Source organism: Ahaetulla prasina, chromosome 2 (assembly GCF_028640845.1).
Source record: "Ahaetulla prasina isolate Xishuangbanna chromosome 2, ASM2864084v1, whole genome shotgun sequence".
NCBI lineage: Eukaryota > Metazoa > Chordata > Lepidosauria > Squamata > Colubridae > Ahaetulla > Ahaetulla prasina.
This window is the reverse complement of record NC_080540.1, coordinates 208,670,358-208,696,828: the sequence shown is the minus strand read 5'-3', so window position 1 is coordinate 208,696,828 and position 26,471 is coordinate 208,670,358.

The window sequence follows — 26,471 nt, the reverse complement described above, 5'->3', positions numbered from 1 at the left end:
AGAGTTCATTTTTTCCATTTCCAGCAAAAAAATCCATGAGATTGGAAATCTCCAGCCTGTTATGAAAGTACTTATTCTTGATCAAACAGGTCCATTTTGCTATTCCTGCAAATTCCATCATTTTCACAATCTACTTCTCAATTGTGAATATTTTTTGTATCTTTCCTTCGCTATGCGTATAATAAATTCTAGGCGTATTCCTGATTATGTGATGTTGTCATGAATACGATGTCCTTTCAGAAGTCCGATCTGTCCATATCTTGAATCAGGCAACCATGTGTTTTAGAGCAAGCCAAGAGTTTGATTTTTTACATTAATTGCAAACCAGTGCAGACGACCTGATTTGCATATGCCAAGATATGCAAAACAGTAACTTTTTTTTCCCCTCTTGATAAAAAGCTGTTCATTAAGTAGCATAGAGGAACCACAGTTTATTACCCCCAATAAAACATTCAAGTCATTATTTTCATCATCCTCAAATTGTACCCCTGGGCATCCATTGGGATACTCTGTACAAAAGTTCTATTCTAATTAGCATATTTTAAAGTAGGAGAAAAAAAACGGTGGCTCAATAAGAGAAGAGGGGAAAAAAGAAATACAATGTATTATTACTGAGCTAGATTTTAAATTTATGAGTTTTAACTGGGTTTTATTTTTTATATTTTAAAATACGGGCTTATAGAATAAGTTTTTTAATTGTTTTTATAGTGTATTTATGTGTCTATGTGTTTTTTAAGTGCCTGTAAACCGCCCTGAGTCCTTCGGGAGATAGGGCGGTATATAAATATGATTAATAAATAAATAAATAAATAATATTAGACAAAACATGGTAGAATGGCGTACTTTGAGAGCTTTGCTGCTACTTGTCTAGAAGAAATATATACAGGTAGTCCTCTATTTATAACAGTTCATTTAGTGATGGCTCAAAGTTACAACGGCAGCGAAAAAAGTGACTTATGACCCTTTTTCACACAACCACTGCAGCATCCGCATCGCCACATGATAAAAATTCAGACTCTTGGCAATTGACTCATATTTATGACAGTTGCAGTGTCCCGGAGTCAGGTGATCACATTTTGTAACCTTCGGACAAGCAAAGTCAATGGGGAAGCCTTAACAACCATGTTGCTAACTCAACAACTACAGTGGTTCTCCTAACAACTATGGCAAGAAAGGTCGTAAAATGGGGCAAAACTCACTGAACGAATGTCTCCTTTAGCGACAGAAATGTTGGGCTCAATTGTCATCGTAAGTTGAGAACTACATGTAATGCAATGTATAATGTGATTTATAATGTCACAGGCCTTCTCCTCCTCCTTTTCCTTTTCCTTTTCCTTCTTCTCCTTCTCCTCCTCCTTTTCCTTTTCCTTTTCCTTCTTCTCCTTCTCCTTCTCCTTCTCCTTCTCCTTCTCCTTCTCCCTTTCCTTTTCCTTCTCCTTCTCCTGCTTTTTCTTCTCCTGCTTCTTCTGCTCCTCCTCCTCCTCCTCTTCCTCCTTTTCCTTTTCCTTCTTCTCCTTCTCCTTCCTCCTTCTCCTTTTCCTCCTCCTTCTCCTCCTTATCTTTTTCCTCCTCCTCCTCCTCCTCCTCCTCCTCCTCCTCCTCCTCCTCCTCCTCTTCCTTCTGCTTTTCCTCCTCTTCCTCCCTTCTTCCTTATTCCCAAAGTCAGTAAATGTAGATCACACAAACCCAGCAAATATTACAACCTGTTTCTGGGAACGGTCACATTATAGATTTAAACTGGCTGAATAGTCATTCCATGTCCCAAGGGAATCTGAAAGGATTGCACTGAGTAAAGGGCAGGGATTTTATAACAGTTATTTCTTAGGATTATTGGGTGCTTACGATTCATGTGCCTCTTTGTGGGATGCTGTGACATTTAAACTGATAGAGGCTTGAAAGGCAGATCAGCTCCCACAATGCTCTGAATTAAAGAGAGGCTGTCATAATTTACAGCAGATCATTAGTGTCACTCCATTTCCATTCAAATAAACTCAAGTCAACTGTGAAAAGTGTGACAGAACTTTTTATTTATGCTCTTAGCAGTCCAAAGAGAAACTTGCCACTTTATTTTAGGGAGGAGATGTAATTAAGTTGTTTCTTTTTACATTTTTTTTGATTAGAGACAAAAAAAAATACTCCCTGTTTTGGTGAGTTCTTAGAAATGTATCTCCAAAAACCCGAATGCCTTTTTATGACCTTAGTGTAATACTGGTAGTCCTCGAGTTACGGCAATTTGTTTAGTGACCTAAACATAGTTACAATGGCGCTGGGAAAAAGTGACTTAGAATCACTTATGACCATTGCCGCATCCCCATGGTCACATGATCAAAATTCAGATGCTTGGCAACTGACTCATATCTATGATGCTTGCTGTATCTCGGGGTCATGTGAATACCTTTTGCATCTGTTGTGGTCCGTCAGCAGCCTACGGAGCTGGCAACAGAGTCAGACAGCGATGAGGCTGAGGTGAGGCCAGGGCCATTGGGAACTGGGGTGCGAACTCCAGAGCCTCCAGAGACTGATAGTAGTGAGACAGGGGAACAGGAGGAGCCTGTTCCTAATGCATGCATGAGAAGAGCTGCCAGAAGGCAAAAGCAGCTCAAGCAGAGAGGACAACTCAGGAGTAGGGCCAAGAGATGATTGGCCCCTCCCATAAGGTTTAAAACAGACCAGCACCAGCATTTGAGCTTTGCCGGAAAACAACGTTGGTATCTGCGTCTTCTGCTTTGTCTTCTGCTTCGTCTACATCTTTATTTTTGTGGTTTCTGGGCATTTGCCAGGAAAGGCCTTTGGCAGTTTGCCTAATTGGACCAAGGTTTGCGAGAGAATTGAGGAATTTGTGTTGGGAAGCATTTGTTTTACTTTGAGTTGAACGACGCTGGGAATGAAGTAATTCCCAGCTGTTCGAATAAAGTTCGTTTGTTTTTCCATGGACTCAGTTTATTACTACCTACTTGGGCCTGGGACTCAACAACATCCTTCTGAAAAGCAAAGTCAATGAGGAAGCCAGATTCACTTAACAACCACGTCACTCAGTTAAAAACTTTAGCGATTTACTGATTTATCATAGGTCAGATGAGGCAACCCTAATATTTTATTTATGTTGTGGTACGGTGTACCCTGTAGGGTAGAGCATTAAAACTGCCTTTTTATCAGAAGCCTTCTTCTTCTACTTCTAGTTTCTAGACAAAGCAGTTTTTGCTACTATCGTCTATCTTCTAAGACAGGGTTCCCCAACTCTCAGGCCATGCCCCACTACTGGGTGGCAGCCAGTGGTGGGATTCAAATAATTTAACAATTGGTTCTCTGCCCTAATGATTTCTTCCAACAAATAGTTCACCAAACTGCTCAGAAAGTTAACAACCAGTTCTCCCGAAGTGCTGTGAACTGGCTGAATCCCACCACTGGCTGCAGCCCATTTGGAACTGGGCCACACAAGCCAGAAAGGCTTGGGACCAGTGGTGGTATTCAGCCAGTTCTATCTGGTTTGGACGAACCTGTAGCAGCGGCTGTGGGAGGCTCTGCCCACCCGCCTGGACATCATCACATTCCATTTTTTATGCTCTGTGTATGCACGGACGTGCTCCCATTTGCAAACCGATAATGAAAGTAAGTGAATACCACCCCTGTTTGGGACCACTGTACTAAGGAGTGCCACAGCCCTGTTAGTTGGGAGCATTAGAGTCCCAACTCCTTCTGGCAAGTAACTGAGTTAAAAATGAAAAAAGTAAAATAATTACTACTGCCCCTCTTCCTGGCCACCTAGCATTGAGGCATGGACCAGCTATATCGGTCCACCCCCTCCTCTTTATTCCAGCAATAGATCAATCTCACATGAGGTAAAGGATAATCAAACTTTGCTAAAAATATATTTTAATTTTTTTTACAAAAAAAATTCTATTATAAAATAGAAAGTTATTAAAAACACTTTTGAACAATATTAAAGTTGTAAATATGCACGGCTGCAGGAGATAGCTTAAACAGTTCCCAAGTTACACAATACAGCAGTCGGCAAATTGGTTAAACTGAAAACTCTAAAACGGCACAAGAGGGTGTGCTGGTTCTATGATAAATGGCTATATTATTATGCTTACTTGCAGTCAGTCAAATCGTTAGGCTGGATGTGGCAGTTTTGTCCACCTATAAAACCCTTCCCAGGGGTAGGCAGGTGTTGTTGTCCGATGGCATTAAAGGTTACATCATCACACATCCCAGGATATAAGCAGTTCCAAATAAAGCTCCTTTTTGCAATATCGGGGTGTCAAACTCAAGGCCTGGGGACTGGATTCAGCCAGCAGGGTGCTTAGATCTGGCCCATGATGCCCTGAAAACAGCAAAGGACCAGCCTGCGGTGCCTCTTCCAGTGAAAACGAAGCTCAGGAAGGCTGTGTGCAGAACTCCTGAGCTCCATTTTCACTAGCAGAGGGATGCAGGAGGCTGTCACAGCCAAAAATGGAGCTTGTGAGGATCGCTGGGTGCACTCTCAAGCTCTGTTTTCACTGATAGAGGGTTGCAGGCAGAGGTGGGTTTCAGCAGGTTCTGACCAGTTCTGGAGAACTGGTAGCAGAAATTCTGAGTAGTTCCAAGAACGAGTAGTAAAAATTCTGACTGGCCCTGCCTCCATCTATTCTCTGCCTCTCAAGTCCCAGTTGATCAGGAGGAAATGGGGATTTTGCAGTATCTTTCCCCTGGAGTGGGGAGGGAATGGAGATTTTAGAGTATCCTTCTCCTGCCACGCCCACCAAGCCACACCCACCAAGCCATGCCATGCCATGCCACACCCACCAAGCCACGCCCACAGAACCGGTAGTAAAAAAAATTGAAACCCACCACTGGTTGCAGGAGGCCATCGCAGCCAAAAACAGAGCTCGCAAGGGCCACGGATGGCACTCCCAACTCTGTTTTCACTGACAGAGGGTTGCATGAGGCCCTCGCAGCTGAAAACAGAGTTCTGGAGCCTGTTTTTGCTGGTAGAGCGCTGGGGCCACCACAGGGGTTAACACGAGTGATATCGAATTGGCCACGCCCACCCTGGCCACGCCCACCCCAGCCCCCCAAGGTCAAACACAACCCTGATGCGGCCCTCAATGAAATCGAGTTTAACACCCACCACCCCGTGCAAGATTATTAAATATTATTTGATTAAAAAGGATGTTACCGGAAAAAATATTCACAACCAACATTCCATTTCTTATACTGACCACAGGAAAAAGTATTAGACTAAGCATATACAGGTAGTCCTCAACGTATGACCACAACTGAGCCCAACAACATTTCTGTTGTTAAGTGATTTTTGCCCCATTTTGACGACCTGTCTTGCCACAGTTGTTAAGTGAATCACTGCACTTGTTAAGTTAGTAACAGGGCTGCTAAGTGAATCTGGCTTCCCCATTGACTTTGCTTGTGAAAATACCACAAAAGGTGATCACAGGACCCCGGGACACTGCAACTGTCATAAACATGAACCAGATGCCCAGCATCCATGGCAGGGGTGTCCAAACTTGGTCCCTTTAAGACTTGTGGACTTCAACTCCCAGAGTCCCTCAGCCAGCAAAGCTGGCTGAGGAACTCTGGGAGTTGAAGTCCACAAGTCTTAAAGGGACCAAGTTTGGACACCCCTGATCCATGGGGATGCTGCAAGGTTCGTAAGTGTGAAAATCGATCATAGCTTTTTTCAGTGACATTGTAACTTTAAACGGTCACTAAGTGAGCTGTTGTAAGTCAAGGACTACCTGTAGTAAAATATAAAGATAGAAAAATCAAAAATTCTTCCTTTTGTGTATGTGCAGAAACCCGAATCAGGGAGAAAATGTGTTATGAACGAGCTTGTCTGGCTGGTTAAGTTTTGCAAGTCAGGTTTTTAAGGGTAGTTTTCATAATTACTAATTGCCAAAGTTATTTGGGAGTTTATAATCAAAACAAGCTTTAAAACATGACATTAAAAACAATTAAAAGATAATTAAAACCAATAAAAACAAGTAAAACTAATTAAGAATTAACCAGTAGTTAAAGCTTATTCAGAAATATGTTTTTAAGGAACTTTCAAATAGCTAATGAAGAAGTTAAACTCAACAAAGAGTGTGTTTTCAAGGATTTATTTATTTTGTCAAGCATGTATAAGATAACAGATATAACTATCAACATGATTATGAATATATATAGATTATGAATGGGCAGGGGTTGGACAAGACCTCCAAGGTCCCTTCCAACTCTGTTGTTGTTGTTGTTGTTGTTGTTATATGAAATGGATACAAATAAATGGGGACAGTAGGACAGGGATGGTAGGCACGTTGGTGTGCTTATGCACGCCCCTTACAGACCTCCTAGGAATTGGGTGAGGTCAACAGTAGACAGTCTAAGGTTAAAGTTTTGGGGGTTTGGGGATGAAACCACAGAGTCAGGTAGTGCATTCCAGGCATTGACCACTCTGTTGCTGAAGTCATATTTTCTGCAATTGAGTTTGAAGCGGTTTACCTTGAGTTTGTATCTATTGTGTGCTCGTGTATTGTTGTGTTTGAAGCTGAAGTGGTCATTTACAGGTTGGATGTTGTAACAGATAATTTTATGTACTACGCTTAGGTTAGACTGAAGGCAGCGTAGTTCTGACATCTAACAAAGAATTCATTTCCCTAAATCCAGAAATCTAAAGACAGCAAGTAATAGGTCATGAAGCTTTCTTTCCCGTGTTGTTAAACATTATAATTCATTTTATTCTTTATATACAACCATGAGCTAAATTTTTACCTTTTTTTTTCTTTTGCCAAACCTTTAGCCAAGTGAAATCTAGCAATCCAGTTCAAGGTCTTTTTGTTGTTATTATTGTTCTCTCAACAATTGGGAGACCTCCTGCGGCAAAATACGGAGCAGTCTGATTTTACACAATTTTTTTTTGGGGGGGAGGGGGAAATAACCTTGAGTTCTGAAATGAGATATATTTCATATTCTTTCAGGGGCTGTTAGTCTTATTTACAAATAAGAGTTCTCAGCCTTCTGTTTCTCAATCATCTGTCATCTTTGTAATGGGATGACAGAAGCAGACTTCATTTTAATGGCTGAGTCACCTGCAACCAGGTAGAATGGTTATTTAAGATATTTCCAATGCAAATAAATGCAAGATTGGCGATTAGTTTCGAGCAAAAAAAAAAAGCCATTTTAAAAGGTGCAATGAAAATCAAGCAATGAAATAAGTTCACTCTCAAAACCTGTAAAGTGGTGTTGGAAGAAATGTCCTTCTGGGTTCAGTTCCAAGTGTGGAGAAAGACACTAGAAACGTGGTGGCTGCTTGGAAAGATGGTTTTAATGGTGGACAGGATCACATACTTTGAAGATCTTGGGTGAAGAAAAAAGGGGAAGAGATGCTGAGAGTGCCTGAGTTTTCTGTTTAAATAATTTTTATTTCCATTTTCCAACATCATATTTATGTACAAACTATTATCCATCATTAATCATTAATTTTATTTATTACTGATTCAGCCCTGCCCGATTGCCACTTCCTTTCTTCACAATCTCCCTCTCTACCCTCTACTACTTTCCGATCCTTCATCTCCTTCATTTTACTACTTCCTCTCCTCCTTCTCCACTCCTCCCTTCTTCCATCCTATCTAACCTTCTTATTCCCCTCCTCCTTCTCAACTCTTTCCTACCTACTTTCTTCCCTCCTTCTACCCCTCTCTCCTTTTCTTTCTGAAATGGCAGTCGGGCAGCCCCAATATCATTTTAAATTTTAATTTCATATCTTCAAACATTACTGTACATTAATAATCAATTAATTTTCATTCCCACCCCTTTCCCCCCCTCCTTCCCCTTCCCCCCCCCGGACTTTCCAGAGCAAATACCGGGTATTATGACCAACAATCACAAGCTAAAGTATACAAAATATACATAACCTCCCACCCTCAAAAATTTAAAACTTTAAATCCCCTCACAATAAAAATAAAGAGATAAAGATAGAGAGATAGGAAAGAATAATAAAAAAAAAAAAGAAAAGAAGCAGTACCAACTTCACATATTACTTCTTCTTAAAATCCATTTTAAAAATTAGTCCATCTCCTAAAATTCAAATTTTTTCCACTTGTATATTCCTTCAAATTTCATAAGTCCATTTCTTAAATTACAGTCCATCTTCTCGAACTCAAATTTTCATCACATATATTTCTTCAATTGCCAACATTTAATGTCCGTTCTTCTTACAGTCCATTTTAAAAATTAGTCCATCTCCTAAAATTCAAAATTTTCCCCCCGCTTGTATATTCCTTCAAATTTCATAAGTCCATTTCTTAATTTACAATCCAGCTTCTCAAACTCAAATTCTCATCACTTATATATTTCTTCAATTGTCATAACATTTAATGTCTGATCTTCCAATACTACTCCATCAATCAAATATCATTTTGAATAAAATCTCTCAAATACAATATTTCCAGCTTAACTTCATAACTTTTACTGTCTATAAACGTGTCAATTAAAACAAATAATCATTTAAACTACATCCACAATATAACAGTTAACAGTTAAAATCATTACATCCACAACATTATCTAAATTCATAAATTTTACTTTCCATCCTTCACAATTAAATAATATCATCCCATAGGTTTATACCATACAAATAACAAATAACAAAAATCCTATAATTTATATCCTAAACAAATCAATTCCAAAAATTAACTATAATCATCATATTCACATCTTAAACATTCCTCTCCTCTCCTATTCTATTTTCCATCGTTTCCAAACCAGTTAACTTAGCATCTAACAACAAAGGATTCCCACTCTTTAAAACATTAATAAAGAAATGTCTTGCTTTCATAACTGAATTAAGAAAATACTTTCTACCTCTAAAATTCACTGACAAACCCATTGGAACTTCCCTTCTAAAATATATCTGATTTTTCTTAAACTCATCCACTAAAAAAGCAAATTCTCTTCTCTTTCTTAACATTTTAGGAGGAATTTCCTTCATCATTTTTATATCTTGTCCCAATATTTGTAATTTATTTTTATAAAAGGCTTGCAAAATTTCATACCTAATCTTTTTAGTTGTAAAATAAATAACCACATCCCTCGGTACTCTATTTTGCCTTGCCCACCAAGAATTAACACAATAAATTCTTTCAATATTAATCTCAAAGTCTTCTGGCTCCACACCCTTTATCTGAGCAAAGGCTTACGTAAAAATCTCTTTTAAATTTTCCTTCCTACTTTGCTTCAATCCCCTCACCCTTATAGCATATTCCATCAGTCTATATTGTAATATTACTCTTTCTTCATCTGCCCTATCTACCTTTGCCTGTATATCTTCCATCTTATTATCTAAATTCCAATTGTTTTGATTTTTTTGAATTTCCTCTATTTTCCTTTGCAACTCTAAATTAGCTGTATTAATTTCTTCAAGATTATCTTCCATCTGAATACAAGAGCTTAATATTTGCACAATTGCATCCTTTACCATTTTCATTTCCCTCTTCTGCTCTTCCACCACTTCCTTAAAATCCAACATCTCTTTCTCTATTTCATCAAATTTTTGATCTATTTCTGAAAACCGACTCTCCAAAAACTCCTGTAAAGAATTCCTTAATTCCTTTTTGATTTCTTCTTTTAATTTTTGAATCTGAACTGAAGAAATTTCAAAATTTTTAATGACTTTTGGTACTATTTGCTTAAAAGCCATTTTTTAAAAATATAACTTAATAACGGACAAAAAAAGGTTAAAAAAGAAAAATTCAAAAAACTTTTCTTCTAAATCACTATAATCCCAAAGAAGTAGAAAAAATATAAATCATAAAATTCTCATTTCTTCCATTTAGTCAGTATCTTCCTATATATCTTCTAGTACACTAACTGTTAATAAGTATTTCTCTAACTTTCATTTCCAGTACGCACATTCCACAAAACGCCATTTGCTTTCTTCTCTCCTATCTTCACAACAAATATATCCTCAGGGGCTTGCAGTCTTCTTACAAACAAATGCTAGAACTCCAGTTTCTGCTCCGTCCATGTTACAATCCATCATAAATCAATTTCTGCCGTGGAAACTAGATGCTGCGTTCCCCCCCCCCCCAGTCTGGAGCTTTTCAGGCTATGGAAGGAGCGCTCCCCTCAAGCCTCTAGAAACTTTCTGTGGCTTTTTTAGGGTGTCTCAACTTCAGCCTGAGTGCTCATCTCTCCCTCTTTGCCTGAGGGAAGAGACTTCCAAGCTGTCGGACATGATTTACGATGTCCTGACAGCTCTACAGACTATGGGGTTAGCAGTCTAAACAAGACTGCTTTTTCAACGAAGCGGAGCCAGAGTGGAAGTCGAGAGTGCCTGAGTTTTATACCCTCTCTGGGCTTTTGAATTTGAGCTTGTATTCTGACTGGTTGTCAGACTCCCATGGGGCCATGCAGGGGTAATTTTGTATGTTGTGTTTTGAGTCCCACATTTGGTTGACTCTTGCTGGGTGATGATGTAATGAAAGAGGTTTGGGATTTCTATTATGGCTCTGCCTGAAGGAGGTAGATCTTTGTTATGTAGAATAGATTGGCCCAGGCCTTAATGGCCCATTGACAAAGGTAGGGAGGGGTTGAGTTTCTGCTTCCCTTTTAGGGGAAATGTTTTGCCCTTTTAATATTTCCTAAAATATTTCATTTTTCTAGGAGAGGGGTGGATGCTAACTTCCTACAGTGGGGACAGAAAGTGCTATATAAAAATATTAGCTGGGGTGCATGAAGCAAAGCAGACCTGTCCATAGGTAGATATTCTTTGTAGAAAGCATTCTAAATGCAAAGACCCTCTTTATTCGTGAGTCCTGTTATTGAAGGCAATTTTACAATTAGGAATACATGGGCTTGGCATGTCAGCGCCACGAAGAACGAGATCCACAGAGAAAGGTGGAATCTCTATCTTTTGTGAATCTCTTATTCCGATGTTGTGTATGTGGACAGACAAAATGATATCACTTTGCAAGCCAGGCTTGGGTTGCTCGTCACAATCCTGGTTTGAGATAATGGTTGGGTTCACATCATGCACTAAACCATAATGTAATCCATTTCATTTTCAAGAAGTGTCTTCTATGAACCCAACTTACTTAATGACCATTTGCTGACTCACAGTGCTGGCTTACTGATAGAGGTGGGGTTCACTTACCTTCCCTACCAGTTCACAAATGTGAGCGTGTGCCACCTCTGCTCATGCGCACGGCCTTCTGTGCATGTGCAGTAGTTGCGCATTACATCCAGGCAGGTGGGCGGAGCCTTCTGCAGTCACTGCTACTGGTTTGCGCAATCCAGACAGACCAGCTGAATCCCACCACTGCTTACTTACCATTTGCTCAGCAATTGCTTGAAGTTACAACAGCGGGAGATTTAAGACGGGTCCTCAGAGTTGCAGCCCACAACCGTGTGATCACAAGTTGGGGAGGGTGACAAGTGGTGCATTTATTTATTTATAAGAATTTGTATGGTCACTCACTGACTCTCAGTGACTCTTGGCAGCTTACAAAAAATTAAAACCCAATATACAAACAATAAAAACAACAACTCCTCTGTGGCGATAACCCCATTCTACCAAGAATTTTTTACTTGGCAAAGCGCAATTTAAGTGCAGTGTGAAATCCATGCCAATGATAATTTTAATGGGAAAAAGAACACAATGGAGTTTGAGTGTTGAAGTGTAATACAACCCACAGACAGGGAGTGAAGTTCCTTTTTACATCTCATTTTCAGAACAGTTCACACTTAATATTAGCTGTTCACAGCAAATACATTTTTCTTTCTCTTTCTCTCTCTATGAACCCATCTTCAAAGTTATTTGGACAGCAAAAGGTGTTTAGTTAAAACGGAATGGATTTTTAAACACCTTTTAAACACCTAAGAAGCACTTTTTGTATATACAGGATAATGAAAGAAAATTAGCCTTTTGAACTTTAATCACTTTAAGTAGACAAATCAGATAAAGGTTTAACTGATTCATTGTTGGGATGAGTTCAAAAGACCATAGATTGATTTTTTTAAAAAAAATCGCTGCTAGGATATTTTGATCGGTATGAAATTTTTTTTTTTTTGTGGAGCGTTACAGAATGTGGTGGAGAAAATATTCATTTCTCCCCCAAAAAGAACGGAAACAATTGGAGATAGATGAAATAAGGCATCCTTTATTGGGTTGCACAACCACAATCCTCACTGGCTTCCTGGCAAAAAGAATACTAAAGAGCCCCAAACATGGCAAGGTTACAGGTTGTATACCTTTGGGTTGTTATATAGGAATGATAAAATACTGTAAACCATACAATGACCTCTAGAACTAGAAGGTGGCATCTAGTTGATAGGATGGGATGACCTTACGACGCTTCTTCTCAACTAATGGGACTCTGCTCTCACCTTCATTATAGAAACTAACACCGTGTACCATAAACAATGGTATTTATTATGTCCATAAATTACCTCCCTTGAAATTATTTTCTTTCGGGCATTTTTAGGCAGGGAAAATAACCGCCTAAATAAAGAACCGAAGCAATTGGAGATAAAGGAAAGGTCAGTGTCTGGTTTCTGTTATCTACCTCTTTTCTCTCCGAGGTCATCATGCAGTTGCAGTGTGCCTACTCTTTATTCACATGCTTCTACTCATATCACATATAAACAATCATACATGATATTAATCCTCTGTAGTTGCTATTATGGAGAATGCAATAAGAGAAAAGAAAAAAGAACCTATTAACCAGTGGTAGGCTTCAAATTTTTTTACTACCAGTTCTGTGGGTGAAGCTTGGTGGGCGTGGCAGAGGAAGGATACTGCAAAATCCCCATTTCCTCCTGATCAGCTGGGACTCGGGAGGCAGAGAATAGATGGGCCAGGGCCAGTCAGAATTTTTACTACCGGTTCTCCGAACTACTCAAAATTCCACTACCAATTCTCCAGAACTGGTCAGAACCTGCTGAAATCCACCTCTGCCATTAACATATTTAATGGAGAAGAGTAGTCTGCCTAAGTTACATAAATTTCCATCTCTTGTTTCCTTCAGTTGTCTATACGGTTGCTTTGGTTACGTGTAAATTTATTCATACTTAAACAGATAACCTGCCCACTTAGCAGTCCCTTGTAGCATGTGATAGCCGTTAGTCAGCCTTAGCTGGTCTTGAAAAGCTAAAAAGAGTCAAAACAGCACTTGGATGGTAAAATAGCTGGAACATCCAAAGCAGTAGGGTGAACGAGGAAGCCAAAAATTCATCTTGGAAGATGTATCTTGGCAAATTACTTGCATACCTTGGCCAAGAAAATTACATAGATGTGACTCTGAAATCACCAAGGGTTGAGTTTGATGTGAGGGAGGATTTATTTCATATTGAACACAGCAGGGATGACTTCTGAGTAAACATTTATTGCCAGGAAGTTGCAAATAAAATATGAGCTGCCCCAAGCTAAAAACAATCCAAGCCTTAAATCGAAACAACAGCCAATCAAATAACGGTCCAGGCAGCATTGCAAGGATCTAATCAGCAATTGGGTCAGCACATTGATTAAATAATAAAAAAAAGTTGAGTTCATTGATATTTCTTTAAGTTGCAAATAGAAACATAAAATTAGCTGTAGATTGAGTCCAAACTTGATTGCAGAGTATAGTTCTGATAAAAGCGAGGCTTTTCTGTCATCATGTATTAATAAATCTACCAGCCTGCCTGAAAATTAAAAATTTAAAGCAATACATCTATTCGTAAAATGTTTCCCAGTCACATTGGTCCATTAAACAAAAATTCAGAATATGGAACAGGGCAATGGTTTTATTTGGTTTTGCTTGATTAAAAAGTTATGAAATAGTCAGCAAGCTTTGCAGGATTTTCGTTTTGGGTGTTTATTGCTGCAAACTTGGGAAAGAGCCAAAGGTTAGGCCGTGACAGTGAAGACCAAAAGTAAGTTTAGGACATGGTGTTGTGGTCTTAACTTTCTCCTCACAGAAACCCTCCAGTTTTCCAAAAATTCGTCTCCCTTCCTTCCTTGTAAATTATAATTGCTATTATCTATCCCTTGGAGGATGACTTTATCTGGCATGTGACACAGATAGCCTATAGCCTTCATTTTAAATAAAAAGGAAAAAAAGATGAAAGTAACTTCTATAGCAAGACCATCTCATCCTTGTAGCTTCAAGGCATGTAGTAAGGAAAAGCAGCTCCCACTTCTTTGGGGTGGGAGGAGGTGGATTACTAGCACAAGTCTGTAATCCGTTGTATAAAAAAATAAGAAAAAGTACAGGTGAAACTTCCTTTTTAACTATTAGTAGACCCCTGCAAAAAAACAACTAATGAGAAAAATAAAAATTGAGTGGCATTCAAAATCACAGTTTGCATTTTTTTTACAAAGGATCTCCCATAAGAATTAATTAATTAATGTTTGTGTGTGCTTACACACACACAGAAAAAGCTTAGGATGATCCCGACTTGCTTCTGTTTGAGAGCTCTCTGAGAGGTGCCATTTTGCATAGATCACACAAGAACTAAGATGAAAATGTAAGCTATTAATTAACTTTAAATAGAAGCGTACAAACAGAATAAAAAACTAAGCTTCATACAGTGCTAACCTGACGTTTATCAAATTTATACCATGTTTCTCTGAAAATAAGATCCTGTCTTATATTTTTTGAACCCTGAAATAAGTGCTTAGCCTTATTTTCGGGGATGTCTTATTACTTTGGGGCGCGTGGAGCAAGATGGGGCTCCTCTTGCCATCTTACCTGATTTCCAGCTCTGTCTCCCTAACCCTAACCAGACCAAATGGTGGTCTGTGTCTAAATATGCACATGTCTAAACATGTGTCTAAATATGCACAAATGGTGCACATGTGTCTAAATATTTTTTGGGAGGGCTTATTTTTTTTGGGGGGGAGGGCTTATTTTAGCACATGCGCTCAAAAGCCGATTGGGCTTATTGTCAGAGGATGTCTTATTTTAGGGGAAACAGAGTATAGCTGCCCATCTCTCAAACAAGTAGTTATTTAACTATTGCTACCCAAATAACGTTTTCTTAAATCAGAAATTCTTTTATGATTCAGTATTACCTGTATTTGTGCATTGCTGTTGGTTTTACTGGAAGATTGGTGTGGAAGAATTATGTACATCTTTCCGTTGGGTACATGGAACATAGAATTCTGTTTGATTTTATCTATCTATATAAAAGTGAAAACCACTCACGCCATAATCACGAAACCTCCAGAACCGTAAAGCCTACAAACTTGAAATTTGCCATGTATGTTCCTCTTGGCTTCTAGGTGCTCACTAAGAAAGGATTTTTCAAACTGTCCATCAGAGCATTAGTATTTTCTATATTATTATTAACATGCTAAGGAATTCCACTCCCCCTCTGCACCTGAAAAGAAATCTGTTCCAAATGCAAAACACAAGCAGAGGAGAGGAGTTTCACTTTCAGTTTTACTTTCACAGCAGGAAGCAGCTTTAATACAGAACACTTGAGCTGAGCCTCAGCCAGGCTCCTTCCTGTCTCCTTCTTGCTCACACAGTAAATACTGTTTCACTTTCCAAACAGCCCTCTGATGCTAAGGAGTTCTACTCCCCCTCCCCACCTGAAAAGAAATCTGTTCCAAATGCAAAACACAAGCAGAAGAGAGGAGTTTCACTTTCAGTTTTACTTTCACAGCAAGAAGCAGGGGATAGGATAAGGGAGACTTCTGTGAGGCAAGCCTGAGAGAGAGAAGGGGATAGGATAGGAGATGTTTCTGTGGGGCAAGGCTGAGGGAGAGAAGGGGAGACAAAAGGTCGATCATAACTACTCATTAATTATTAAGCTGTAATTGTCAATTTATCAAGCCCCATCATATAGTTTCGTAGCGAAGCATGGGTATCCAGCTAGTATGTTCATATAATGTTTCAGGAAATGGAACATAATTAAACAAGCATTTGTTTTATTCAGCAAAGGGTCCAATAGGGGAATTCTTTAGTTTTGCCCTGTCCTTTTGTGAGAAACCTCTGTAAGGATATCTTTCTCATCTTCAATCCAATTAACCTTGAGAAACTTTGAGATGGTCTCATCACCATCTGTTATAAAGAAAGACTTCTCCACATTGATGGTCTCATTTTTGGCAGGACTCCTGAACCTTGATCCTTGGGGGTTTCACTCTTGGCAGAAGATAAAGCATTCCAAGATAAGCTTGTCTTCCTTGTCCTTGGGATATAGAACCTTTACAAGCTGGTCAAAAACTCCCCTAGGATGTAACTTTGATGCAGACCTAACTGGAAGGTGTCACATCTTTCCTGGCTTTGAAAGAATTCATTCACCATCATCTCTCTGAGGGTTCTCAGAATGTCTTGTTCTTAAATATTTTAATCACTGTATTGTCTCTACAGCATTGGACTATCAGTATACCCATATATTATTTGATTGTAATCTCTTATTATGTGATTCTGTGATTATTTTACACTGTCTTGGAACAAAACTTTAAGTATTCATAGGTGGTCATAGCTTCTCAATCCAAAGGAATCCAGAAGCTGTGACCCAATGCTTGGAACAGAATAATTCAATTTGCTTTTGGGATTTTGGAGATTCCAGACTGAAACCTGAGGCTAGGATTTCCAACCTATCCTCCATCAATTTTTTAGAGTTCTATCTTTATTTTTCAGAACATTATAGAAATACAGAGTTGGAAGGAACCTTGGAGATCTCTAGTACAACCCCGTACTCAATCAGGAGACCCTATACAATTTTAGACTAATGGCTGTCCAGTCTCTTTTTAAAAGTCTTCAGTGATGGAGCACCCAAAACTTCTGAAGGCAAACCATTTCTATTGATTAATTGTGGAACGTAATAATTAATGTTTAATTGCTGGTTAAATAGTTACTGATTAATTTTGGAACAAAGGTAAAGGCCACTGAACAGGAGGGGGTTTGAGGAAATTTCTGCCTGCTTATGTGAGCAGAATATATAACATTTAGGGAGAACTTATCTGAGAATTTTGTGTACTGGATCTGTCTGGGTTTGAAACCACTGGATCTGGAGCATTGTGAAATCAATGAGTAAGGGGGAGCACTACTTGCCTATTCAATACACAGCAGTGTTATTCAACTTCAGCAGCTTTAAGATGTGTGGACTTCAACTCCCAAATTGCCCAACCAATATGCAGGCTGGGAAATTCTGGGAGTTGAAGTCCACAAATCTTGGTTGCTGCAGTAAGACTACTGTATGCACAAAAATGGAAGGATATTTCAATTCCCTCTATGGATGAATGGCTACAGAAGCTGATGGACTTGGCTAAATTGACCGTTTTGATCAAAGAAAAGAATCTAAGTACTTTTGTTGCTACATGGAGACAATTTCTGGACTTTGTGCTTGAGGTGGGAAAAAATGAAACTTTGATTTTGAGTTTTACTGATTAGCATATTTTTCGAACTATAAGATGCACCTAACTTTTGGGGAAGAAAACAAGAACAAAAAAAATCTGCCTCTGCCTCCCAGCAATTTGCCTTTTTGTAGTAAACAGCAAACAGCCTGGTCAGCTTCAGCACAGCCTGATTTAGTACAAGCAGCTGATTGGTGGTTGGATTGGCCTCCTGGAATACCGACGATCAGCTGTTCCAGACTGTGGAAATCACCACTGCCCATCACCGCCTCCATGTGCCCCATTTTCGGCCTCCATGTACCCTGTTTTTGGCCCGTTCCATGTGGCAGGGATCACTGCCTATTGCTGCCAAATGGGATGCGCGGAAAACAGGATGCCAAAAATGGGGCACACAGAGGCTGAAAATGGGATGTGCGGGGGCAAAAAACAGGGTGCACAAAGGATGAAAATGGGGCACGCAGACATAGTGATGGGCGCTGGCGATCCCCGCAGTCTGGAACAGCTGATTGTCAGTATTCCAGGAAGTCGATCCAACTGCCAATCAGCTGCTCATGCTAAATCAGGCTGTGCTAAAGCTGACCAGGTTGTTTGCTGTTTGCTGCAAGGAGGCAAATTGCTGGGAGGCAGAGGCCATTGGGTGGGGCCTTTGGGTGGGTGGGTCTTTGGCAATATTCGCTCTCTAAGATGCACAGATATTTCCACCCACTTTTGGGGGAGGAAAAAGTGTGTCTTTTAGTCTGAAAAATACGGTAGATTGATTTGTTGTTAGAGAAATGGCTAGTTTATATTATTATGGAAAAGTAAAAAGTTGAGGTTCAATGTTAATGTTTTATTCTACTATAACAGAAGGAATCAGAAGCCAATGCCTTTCCCCCCCCCCTCCCCTCCTCACTTTTCTTTCCCCTTCTCCTCCCTACTGTATCCTACTATTTGCTTTCGTATATTTGTATTTTACTCTATAATCTAATAAAATGTTTTAAAAAGTGGGGGGAAAAGAAACAAATCTTGAAGTTTCTGAAGTTGAGAAACATTCCTATAATAGACTATGTAAAATGACTTTATATAGTGAAGAAAATCATGCCGTTTTATGTAAGGTCTACACAATTGTTTCTTGATTCTTGCCATTTTATGTATTATAGGATCATGATATATGTGCTTTGTGGTGATTAGCTCCAGCATTTTTTATTTTCAGATCCGATGCCTATAAATCTGCAAGAAAGGCTCTATGCTTCATGGAGACAGATTTTTATTCTATGCTTAATTTAAAATATGTCCCGATCCTCAAAATTAGTTTTTAAAGAAAGTAGTATTCTGTCCATCCTATCACGCAAAATGATAAGATGCTACATGTTCCATCGAAGAAGATTATATTTCACAGTCATTGCTCAATTCTGTGTGGCCTCTGACGTGAATGAAGAATTATACTGCTATTTGCCATTCTTGGCAACAATAGAGTGAATCTTGAAAGACACATGATGTTAATGATAAAGAAAATGTGAATAGTGTGTGTGTGGGGTTTGAATAGCATAAGCAACTAAGACAGATTGTGAAGCTAATTGTGCCACTAAATTAATGAATTCTCATCTCTTTTCCCATCATTTCATATAAACATGGTGTACCCAAATCCAATACTTTGTATTAAAATGTAGACCTGAATGGAATCTTTCCTAAAGCTGATGTTTTCCTAATCGCTATGAAACGTTTGCAAGATATACAATTTATATGTAAGCCTTAAGTGTATCCTAAGGCAATTATAGGCTTGTCTTAGCATTTCCCCTGCATGTAAGTTGGTGTCTTTATTTCCTTTAATATTAAAATTGCATTTCAATGTCGTCATGATCCAATTTGCTTTGCAGAAATTAAGTGCTATTAAATGTATTTTCTAAGAAGAAAAGAAAGAACTATTTGCAAAAAACCCTTTGTTTTGAAAAAAGAGGTAAGCAGACAAGGTGATCTGCATTGATGCCAAAAATTTTACATGAATATGTTAATAAAGTCACTGCGATTGGAGTTCAGCTCAAAGAAGAATTTATTTCTATGTCTTCCTTTGACTTAATTCCACTGCTGCTGATGGCTTGCACTTTTTCTCCATTCTCTTCCCTATTTCTTTAATTTTATTATGCAAAATGCTTTTATTTTTTTCGGGTCAGAAACGACAGAACTGAACAATTACTGAATAATTACTGAATAATAATTAGATTTTATAGACAATATTTTAATGCAACAATGGGGAGACAAGATGGCACAGCGGCTTAATGATGCTGGAATTGCTGGCCAGAAATGGTCTGCACTCCAGCGGTTTGAGCCCAGTTCCACGAGATGGGATGAGCTCCCATCACTCACTCCTCTGCTCTTGCCTACCCAGCAGTTTGAAAGCATGCGATATTGCAAGTAGATAAATGGGTACCACTGCAGTGGGAAAACCCTAGCTGTATTTCTGCAGAGAGCGAAAGCCAACTCTGGATCTGGCCAGACGTGAGGCAATGCAATGCAACATGAGGTGAGGGAAACCAGTGGAGAAGCCCAGAAGAATCAGCAACCTGAGGTCCGCTAGTCAGCTAGTGTAAGCTACTTTGTCCCCTGTGGTGCACCAAGGATAGGCATGCAAGTGCTGAACAGAATGAACTAGCAATCTAGGCTGTCAGGACTTCATTATGTCTACCTCATTGTATACCATACACTAAATAAATAATAATACAATGATTGTCCAATTTTATCTGGTGACTAAGACTTGTCATTGACTTGATTGGCCAGAATCAAATCAAATCAAACTTTATTGATTAACATTTCTATTGTTTACCTAATATTATTTTGTTTATCTTTGTTTATTTACATTCAGGTGATCATTGTTGTGACCTAGGCTCACTTAGGCATAAAAGACACACTTAGTCTTAAAACAACCCTATTTTATTATAACAGATGGGAATTACTTCATTCCCAGCTTAGTCCAAATTAATTCCAAAACAAATCCTTTATAAGTCCTTTGGTCTTATCACAAGCCTTTGTCTTCTTTGGCACCCTCCCAAAGGCTTTTCTTGGCAAATCCCCAAGAGATGCCGACTAGAAACCATTGTAGCAACGTTGCTTTCCTACAAAGAGCCCAAGAACTGTTGCTGCTCTTTTAAGCCTTATGGGAGGGTCCAATAATCTCCTGGCGTTACATCCCGAGTCATCCTTTTTGCTTTAGCTGCTCTTGCCTTCTGGCAGCTCTTCGCATGCATGCACTAGGAACAGGCTCCTCCTGTTCCTCTGCCTCTCTATTGTCTGCCTCTGGAGGCTCCGGAATCCATGATGGCCCTGGCCCCATCTCTGCCTCTGAGCCACTGTCCGGGCCTTCCCCTGACTCCAGGACTGGCCCATTGTCCTCCCCAGCCTCTTCACTGTCCGACTCTACTGCCAGCTCCTCAGACTGCTGGTGGACCACAACAATCATGGAGATGTAGGCCATCTCCTTCCTATTTTCCTGCAAACTCTCCCATCCCTCATGAGATAAGTTGAGCTGAGAATTATTAACCCCAAACCACCCAGAACATTTCTGTGGCTGAGGATGAACGAGACCACTGAACCTTCCTGATGTCAATCAAACACATGAACCACTGTACCACATTGACTCTGAAACCCCACATTCACAGGTGTTACAAGTGACTGTATCAGGGTAGCAACAATGAAAAAGACATGTGAGGGCAACAATCTGGCCATATTTTTGCAGAAGTGTATTTGAGATTTCATTTATTTTTCACTTAAATATATTTAGCTGGACAAGTGGATAATCCTACAACCTTCATTAAAAAAAAGCTCAGAGGCAAAAAAAAAAAAGCTTTACTTTGCCAGGGCACTTGTTTGATACTTCCAGATTTTTTTTGAGAATTGTCAAAATTGTCTTGGCCATTTTCACACATAAAGCAGAAAGCACTTCTGAGACTCCCTCTGTCCAGTGGCATAGATTTTGATAAAGTACTTTAACAGTACTTTAAACTGAATATTTCTCTTTGAATTGCAATTTCCAGCTCTGCCATCCTCAACTTTTTAAATTCAAACATACATAGCTCCCAAAACTGCAATCCTGCTTTTACATATCTAAAAATAAATAATTAGACTCACTAGAATTTCTGTGTAAAGAAATTGTGTAGGATTATGTTCTGTAGATATGGTTCCTAATTCATAGATTCCTTTTCCAAATATATTTGTCGGGATAATTAGGCAACAAAATATGTGGCTTCCACTTGTGCTGTGTGTATATTCAGTAACTCTAGTTGCAATCGGATTGTGGAAATTGGGTGGATTTGCCCTTCCCATAGTCAAGCAATTGCTTTAATTTGTATACACAGATTGCTATTGTGTAGTTCAGTGACAAAGAACTTTGTTGTACTTTGGTGCATATGGGTGTATTCAAGTCAGCATTGTGTGTTGACTTTTTGTGACTATCTGGACTGGTCCCTGCAGTTTTCTTGGTAAGATTTTGGAAGTGGTTTTCCATTGCCTCCTTCCTAGGGCTCTGAGAGAATAACTGGCCAATGTCATTGAGCCAGTTTTCATGACTAAGGCAAGACTAGAACTCGGAGTCTCCTATTTTCTAGCCTAATGTTTTAACCACTACACTGAATTGGCTCTCATTTTATTTTACTGCAATAAATACTGACTGAATTACATTTATAGCCAGACCAATATTACAATAATCAGTCATGAAATAAGTTATAACTGTAGGATATAGGCTGTGGACATACCTGTCCATTTGCTTTAGAAGAAGAAATCTGGGGGAAGCCTTATGCTCCGCTGAGGTGCATCAGAGATAACTCTGGAGACAAATGTTTGGAGATACTACAGGTGAAGTATAATTCCGGGATCTATGCTTCTCCTGCCCAACGCCGAGTTCAAGGCAAACTTTGGGTACACATGTAGCCTAATTTGTGAGGCCATTCTAGTGTATGAAATTGAACTTTTTTTTTTTCTCCCCAGCTTTCGTGGTGTGGAAAGTGTGGTGATTATCTTAGCTTGCAATTTCTGTGCTTTTTAGAGCATGAGTTGGAACTGTAATCACAAATGAAGGCTTTTTGATTACTTATCCTTTCTAATTGCATCACTGTCAAACTGTGAAACTTACTGGATGATCCTGAGTCACCGTACATTCCTTGTCAAGGTCAGAATAAAATTATACTTATAAATAGTTAAGCATTTTTAAGGTTTATTGATTGCAGTAGACAGGATGTACAAACTATTTCTATCTGAGTTTATTCTAAGTGCCAGCCCCTTCAGTGGCTCTCAAGAACATCAAAATATATAATGTTCTCTTATGGAAATCAAGTATTAACTTGAAATCAAGTATTAACAGGTATGCTTCATGATTTCAGAATGCTTTTTGAATTCATCCTCCCTCCCTCCCCAATCAAAGTCCTCTTTTTTTTTTTGAAAGATTTTTTATTTTTCTAGACAAACATACATAAAAACATCTTCAATAAAAATACAAACAGCTTGTCGGTTGGTTGGTTGGTTGGTTACAAAAACTTTTGTGCAATTTCACCATATTCATAATATATAATTTATCTTATTTTGCATTTTACCAATCTAATATATGTCCAAATATTTTAATCAATTAATCTTTTAACTATAAATATTTCTTCCCTAACTTCATATAAAGTGTATTAGATTTTACATTGATTATATTTGTATCATTCATTTCCTTTTCTTAATTCAAACCAATAATATTACATTATATTTTGTATATTTCAACAATTCTTACATTATAAATGTCTCTATCAAACATTAACATTTTTTTTTATCTATCTTATCTATTTTTTTATCCTCTTATCAGAGAAATGAACAAACAGAAAATTAGTGAAGGACCCATCCTGGCTGTGAGATGTTGCTGCCCTTACAGTGCCCGATACTATTCCTAAACAATGAATTATTTGATCATTCAAATTAATTTTCACCCAGCTGCTTCTGTTTCATAGACATATATTTCCAAGATGATTATTATTATCTTCCTCTCTCAAGGGAAAATACATTACCATTTGCAGATCTTTAAGACCTACCTTGCAATTTTTACTTAAAGCTTTGGTTGGGCTTCAATTAAGAAGATGATGAGTTTCAGACTTGGATAAGGAACCTGCTACATTTAGTAACTGCTGTATTTTTAATGAGCTACATCTTACATTAGAGTGTTTAAGGTGAACTTGTATGTTCTGTACACTGGATTGAAAGCAGATGCTTAGTCCAATTGTGACCGTTAATGATTGGAAGTACTGTTTTATGAATAGAAGGGGATCATCTCTGACAATTTTTCATTAGTTTGTATGTTGTGCAATACACAATTCTATATATGATCAGTCTTCCTCAAATCATCACTTACCATATTTTTCGGAGTATAAGACGCACCTTTCCCCCCCGCAAAAAAGAGGGTGAAAATCTGGGTGTGTCTTATACTCTGAATATAGGCTGAATATACGAAGGTTTCAGAAAAAGCCACTGAAAAGGAGCTTCAGAAAAAAAGCCTCTAAAACGGAGCTTCAGAAAAAAAGCCTCTGAATCGGAGGTTTTAGAGGCTGAAAAAGCAAGGCACAGAGCTCACAACCAACAAACTTGTTGCTAAAATTCACCTCAGCTGATTGGGGGTATTCCGGGAGGCCAATCCACCTGCCAATCAGCTTTTTTCTTATTTTCCTTCCCAAAAACTAAGGTGTGTCTTCTACTCTGGTGTGCTTATAGTTTGAAAGATACGGTACAATACGGTAATATGGAGTAAGTAACTCAACCTAATAAAGTAAGTAAATGAGTGAAATTATAAATCCTGGCTTCTTTCATATTTTCATAGATATGAATCTTTCTTTTTATTTATTTATTTATTTAATCGTATTTATATACCGCCCTATCTCCCAAGGGACTCGGTTTTAAAACACAGAGCGAGAGAGAGAGGGGAGGGGGGGAGAGAAAGATGCATTTGCATATTTTGGTAACAATTTTATCCAATACAAGGTAGTTACAATGAATTTTCCCTTATGGTTATTCATTTTTGCAGGTGATTTTGTTAGTATGCATTTTTGGGCAAACTTTTTTTTTAAATATAAAGGGTTTTTTAATTGGAAAATTACATTGCAAAAATTTAATGAAATGCAAATTTTGGAGGATGACAGGATGTCACTCATATGCTAAACAGATTTTCCTTCCTGTCTCTAGTTAAGACTACCTTAAATCTGCTTAACAGGCTTATGTGTTATATATGAGCAAGGAAGCCCTGTATCAATATTTTAATATATTAAAACATTTAAATGAATCTTAAAAAATGTATTTGAGAGGTTTTCAGTTAGAACAGCTTTATGAGGTAGAACTGCCAAATTCTCTCCACACTGTAAAGCTGAATTCTGTCATCTTTGACATTGCTGTGATATGAGACTCAGCACATTAAAACAAAGTTGTGTAGCTTAGAAACAGTGATTTCTGCTCCCACATCCTTCTGTGACTTATCATTTTTGCTCTCATTGGACTGAAATTTTGCTTTTCAGTCTGAAAACTCAGCCAAGTTTAAAGGAAGGGTTGTGTAAGACCAAGAGAGATTCTTTGCATCCCTTTCCCATGTCCTATCACTGAATTATGAATTGGAGCCAATGGGAACTCTTAAAATATCTCAGCATTAATCTTTAGGTGCTGTCGTGTCCCACTCCTCCGCTGACGGCCGGGTCAGGGAAATCCGAATCAGGCATGCCTCTGCAGCTCTGCCAAAGTCCTAGCAAAGTCCTCAGGGCAGGCAGGAGACCAGAAAGTGACTTCAGCAAGATATGTTTAGACTTTGCCTGACTCAGAGAATGCCAGAAAGCAGGTTTTTTATATAGGCCATGGGGTGTGGCTCTATGACTCAGCACATATCCAGGCCTGCCCCTCCCTTCCTTCTGTTGCCTCCGTCTATCAAGTCTTCTGACGCGTGGGTCACTCCAGCCTGCAGCTGTTGGCAATTGACCTCCCTCAGGCTCACATGCTGTGGAGGAGGGGGAGGGGTCTAGTTGCTCCGTTTGCCTGGGCATGGAGCCAGAGCTGGGGGCTGGAGATACTTCCTCCTCTTCAGCCTGTCTGGGCATGGAGCCAGGGCTGGGGCCGGGAGGCATACTAGGACATTCCTCCGTTTTCGGAAGCAGATAAGAAGGCCCCGGCTGTGGTGAGATTGGACGAGACACAACAGGTGCTGCCTTTCCAAGTCAAATGAGCGTGTCTGAATTAATGAAGGAGGAATGTGGATAACGATTCATATAACATTGGATGAACAATTTTATTACTCAGGCTACCCAACCAAAGTGTGACTTCCTGTTCTATACTTCTCAAGAGCAGAGGATTGCCCGATCCGGTAGTGATGGTGGTGGGTGGTTCAGAGAACCAGTAGCAAAAATCTCTGCCCCCCCATGCCCAGTTGAGCTGCACAATCATCAGAGGTTTTTGTTTTTTTTAACTTTTAAAAGCATTTTTTCTTCGGCCGAAAAAATGCTTTTAAAAGTAAAAAAAAGCCTCTGATGATCACACGGCTCAGCTGGGATCATCAGAGCCTTTTAAAAGCATTTTTTCTACCACCTCTTCGGCCAAAGAGGTTGTAAAAATGCTTTTAAAAGGATCTAACAATCCCAGTTCCCTGATCTCCAGAGCCTTTTAAAAGCATTTTTTAACAATCTCTTTGGTTAAAGAGGTTGTAAAAAAATGCTTTTATAAGTAAAAAAAAAAAAAGTTGGCCATGCCCACCCAGTCACATTACACCCCCACTAAGCCACGCCCACAGAACCGGTAGTAACAAATTTTACATTTCACCACTGTATATCTGGATATTTGAAAGAGGACCTTCCAAGTGGGAGACAAGCATCTTCACCACTAGGCCACCATGCCACTCATTAGAAGGTATGCAAATCAACATCTAAAGAGTCTAAAATGTTCAATGAATTTTCATAATTCATCTTGTTAAAAACAGTGTGACGTTCTTGTAGTAATATTAGAAGATATATCCAATAAACTTTATGGACTGGATAGAACTTAGAAAAGCTGAGGTAGTTGGCAACCGCATGTGAAACTGCTTCTTTGCAATGTAGCATTAATCTTACTTCACATGTCAGCGAGGTCAAACCGCCAGAAGACTAGGACTTCCCCAGGGACCTGATACTATGCCACCCTGGCAAGATAGTCC